Genomic DNA, 5,085 nt, shown 5'->3' on the forward strand with positions numbered 1-5,085 from the left:
TGGCCAACGATGTGGAGGTCCTTGGCCCTCAATGGCGTAATACGCTGAATCCACAACAACGGCTCGTGTACGACACATTCATGGGCCACTTCCAGGCGCGAAATCCCACTCAAATCCTTCTCCACGTTGATGGTGGTGGTGGCACCGGCAAGTCGTTCCTTATCAAGGTGCTTTCCTCCCATCTTCAGGCGGCCGCTCTACTGAATCCTAGCCCTATTTGCCGCGTAGCGCCAACAGGCGTTGCGAGTAACCAGATACAGGGCAGCACCATTCATTCATTGCTACGCCTCCCAGTAGGTGGTGCTTTACCGACCTTCCCCAGCCGACGCAGCCGCCCTTCAGTCCCGCCTACGGCACGTCAAATACCTCGTGATCGATGAAAAGAGCATGCTGGGGATTGAGCAGCTCGCGCGGATCGATTCCCGTCTGCGACAGGCCTTTCCACAGCGTAGCCTCGAGTTCTTTGGTGGTGTGAGCGTCTTGCTTGTGGGCGATTTCTTCCAGTTACCACCAGTCCGGCAAAAGCCCCTGTATTCGACTAGCACCAGCCTGTCTTCGTTGGAAAGGAGAGGGCAGGTGGCCTACCGGTTATTTGACCGCACCGTCTTCCTGACCACGGTACAGCGCCAGGCTGGTGATGATCAGGCTCAGTTCCGTCGGGCGTTGCAGGAACTGCGTGAAGTCAAGTTATCCATACCGTCCTGGAACCTCCTTAGCAGTCGGGTACAGTCCAGGCTAACGCAGAGCGAGGTTGACAGCTTCAGGGCCGCTTTGCGGGTGTATTCTACCAGGGCCCGGGTCAACGAATACAATTACGAGCATATGGTGCATCTCAACGCCCCGGCAATACAGGTGGAGGCAAAGAATCAGGCAAGGGCGCGGGGCAGGCACCAAGCGACAATGCTGGCAATCTATCTAACAAGTTCCCTGTTGCTAAGGGCGCCAGGGTAATGCTCACTACTAACCTATGGCAGCCAGCTGGCCTAGTTAACGGTGCCCAGGGTACTGTATACGATATCGCCTGGAACCCAGGCGCCGAACCATTGGAAGATCCCCCGGCCGTTATTATGGTGGACTTTGATAGCTACGATGGACCGCCATATCTAATAACTAACGAGGGCAGGAAAATCTCACCCATCCTCCCAGTCAGGCGTGATTTTTATGGGCAACGAGACCTGCGCTCGCACGCAGTTTCCTGATGGTGGCGTTTGCTATCACTGTTCACAAATGCCAGAGCCTAACGAAGGAGCAAATAGTTACTGATCTCGCTACACGCGACTTCCAGGCCGGTATTAGCTATGTTGCTGTGTCACGGGTTACGTCGCTGCAAGGCTTACTCCTTGAGGCGCCTTTCGATCGTCAGAGCCTCTATAACCACACGCCGACAGAAGGTTTATAAGCCTGTCTCCCTACGTGCTGCGTTTACGGCTAACTACAAAGGCTAAAGCAGGGATGAAGATGCGCCTCGCTGACCAACAACGGCGTCAGGGTCAACAGCTGAGCGATGCACCGTATCCACCACTCTACCTTGACTAAACGACGTCTTCCTATAAGCTACAGGGAAGGGGGAGGTTCGATATAGGGTATATAGTTAGATTGGGCCAGTCAAGGAGCGGTTTAAACAGCTGGATGGCCGCCGCAGGCGAAAGGGGGGTTCTAGGGGGTCCCCCCCTAGGAAAGTTGAATTGCAGGAATACGATGTTCACCCTTCGGGCTGGATATTCAGCCGTTAAGCCCCTTGCCTTGGCAACTTAACGGGTGTTCGAAGTATTTTACGGCTGCTTCAGTATGGTATAGGTTTATTGACAATATATGGGCAATATATGGTTTAATTAAACCATACGCGTATGATTAGAAAGCCTGCGACACGCAGCCGATACTCGCACCAAGCGATCTTCGAGAGGCTCATCATTCTTTTCTCGTGGCGATGGGAAGGGGAACTGTTCTCCTGGACTTGCATTCCAGGTCACTTTGTTCAGTGCCTGCCATCGAGTAGAGGCCCACGGATCCATTGATGGCGGACATGACGAAGAAGTTGCACTGGATTTCACTCTCCCTCATCGAAAGCCAGTTAATATCACCATGAGATTTTCTCAGTATTCTCCTCGAGGGTCTTCACAATATACCAGGCAACGCAAGCAGAAGGTCCATGACGGAGTTCCAGGAGGATCGGGGCGGAATTTCAAGCGCCTCAGCGAAGATGGCTAACTCCTGAACCGGGGCACAGAAGACAACGAGCCTACAGATCACAAAGGAGCAAGCAAGGGGCCTTGCGAGCCTTCCAGAACAAACAAACGTATTGATTTCAGATTAAGTGTCTTCACCAGCCCCTGAAATGGTAATTGCCCCTAGCTGCCTCCTCCAATAGATATCTGTTCCACGAACCAGCGTTGCCTTCGCTTGCCTTCATGTGAGGACCCTCGGAAATTGCCTCAAGTTCGGCGTATCTTGCAATACGTGCTGACGATCGAATATGGTGTCGGTTGCGAATTTCACTTGCTGCCTTTCCCACACGAGACCAAATCGAAGAGAGTCAGCCAACTCATTCGCGAGCATGTTATGACGAGTCCTTCGTGGCGATAGAGGTGCTGCGGCTTTCCCACGGTCGCATGTAGCTAGAGTGTCTTGCACATTGGATCGGGGCGCCTCGCTGCTGCGCTTGTCAGAGGTTGCCTGTTGCTTTCTTTCACTCTCCAGCCCAAGTGTAATGAGTGATTATCGCTGCCTTGTCCTAAGACGGGGTGCAGTACGCTGGAACAGCTGCGAGTCCATGATCAGCTCGTCACTATCATCAGAACTGTCGTCGTCGGTAGTCCACTCGTCGCCCCCATTTTCAGATAGACTTAATGCTTCATTCGTGCATGTGGGCAGGGCACATCTGGACGCCTGAACATCTTCTATAACGTGAAGGTCGGAGCCGGGCGAGCCGGGCGTCTTGAGCAAACCCTTCTTCGAGTCCGAGGAAGTCCTTCTTTGGGACATGTTTTCAGACGACTGGTGGAAATTGGTGTAAATTAAGGTGGTAACGTCGGTCAAGGAGAGTGTCGCTGAACTGAGGTCATATATACGAGATGATATATGCGGAAAGCAAGGCTTTCTTTAATACTTCGGAAGGCACCTTTGCGTCGCACTCTCAAACATGGAAGGATTAGTTAAAGTGTTCACGTCAATCTGAACGCGGCATCTGCGCGTTGCCCAAACTTGGGCTGCTCGAATTAGGAGTAGTAGCCTTGGGTAGAGGATGGCAGTGATGTGAATTACCGTCGCTCTGATCGAGTGCCCTCAGGAGATACCAGGTGCTCCGTCGACCGTTTAGTACCGGATTCTACCATTACAGACAGTTGTATATCCACCTTCTTATCTATCAGTCTCCTCTGGTGATCTCTTATCATTCTATCTAGAGGTACCGCTGGCATGGATAAAATCACCAGACAAAGTCCACACTGACCTCCAAACTGGTGTCTGACCCAACCAGTCACAGAAACACTAGAAGCACCGATGATCCCAGGAACACCAAGCCACTCACTGCTCCAAGCCACGGCATCCCCTGGTTTGACGTCGGCCGCTCTGGCTGAGGCTGGTTAGGGCGCTGGCCATAACGACGGAAACACTGTGTCTTCCTCCATATCGCCAGAGCCATAATACCGGTGGTCAAGTGAGACACCATTGGAGCAGCCCACCAGTATTCAACACCAGATCGCCTAAATTGCCAGACGGTTGCCCCAACAAAGGGAAGGTGAAAGACTAGTACTAGTCCGAATATGATGATTCTCGCCTTAATGGAGGTGTCAGGCTCGACGGCGCCGCAAAAATAGGCATATATCAAGGGGTCGACGACTTGAATAAGCTGTATTCCATGAGTACCTGGAGGAGGTAATTAGACGGCCTGAAAGGGAAGTACCTCAATGATGTCGACGCATAACATGGTGACCCCTTTCCAGGCTGTGAAAAAGGGGTAGGCAAACGCGCTTGGTAGGAGTGCATCTCTCGCACTGCCAAACAAAGCGGCGAATATTACTCCGGCACCCAAGAGGAAACAAGTAGTATAAATCAGTGCCCAAGTTCGCCTACGCGAAGCTTCTCGCGGCTTAACTCTGATCATCCAGTACAGGTAGGGCGCCAGGAAGACCGTGGTCACGGCAAACACGACACCAGCCTCGCTGACCTCCTTGGTTGTAATCTCGTCTTGCATGTCGAAATTCGGCAACCTGGACTGGTGGAGAAAGTGGAATGAGAGCTTGGAGTAATGAGAAGGCACATGAGCACCGGATTTAGCTGACACGAAACGTGCATTATATAGACGTTGAAGTCATAACAACGAATATTGGTATATAGCAAGTAACGCTCGGGTTAAGAGAGCCGCAGTGCATTGTCCGGTCGACTGACAAACGGGAAGACATACCTAGAGTAAGGTGGTGATGGGTGCTTTGTGCATAGTAAGGTTACACCATTATTGTCTTGAAACTGGGCTATAGACTATAGTTGATACGGTGATTTACATATGTAAGGCGGGTGAGCTTCGTCCCATATTGAAACGGTGTGATCAGACCAGGGTTGGCGGAACGGCACGTCTTCAACTGGCCATTGCGTTTGGCCCCCGGTTACGAGGCCATCCAGTAGATCGGCATCACCAGCAGTGCATACAACCTGGTTCATGCACTTTGGCTTGCATGCGTCCAAGTCCCCCTTGACCAGGGAAGTCGGGACGCCATGGGCCTGCGCAGAGGGCACCTTGCCCGGGTCCGCAGTCAAAAAGAAATGTGGCCGTGACGACACCATAGGCTCTCGAGTGGAGATGGACCAAACAAAGAAGGTCAAAGACACGAGCAAAAGGTGTCGTTGCGCCATTCTACATCGGGGTTTGTGAGACAATAGCGCGGCTGTGGAACGCGTGACTCTTAGCTGTGACGATTCCGCAAGTTGGGCTTCGTAACGGCTCGTACTGCTAAGAACCTGGCTCTCACCCGGTGGTCCCTGATTCCGGCCTCGTCGGGGCTGTTGGTCATGAACGTTAAGAAGAGGCAGGGTTATCAGACGGGAAGGGGAGGAACACAGGATAGATCACCGCGAAGAAAAATGTAACTA

This window comes from Hirsutella rhossiliensis, assembly GCF_020360975.1.
Source record: "Hirsutella rhossiliensis strain HR02 chromosome Unknown scaffold00019, whole genome shotgun sequence".
In the NCBI taxonomy this organism is placed as follows: Eukaryota; Fungi; Ascomycota; class Sordariomycetes; order Hypocreales; family Ophiocordycipitaceae; genus Hirsutella; species Hirsutella rhossiliensis.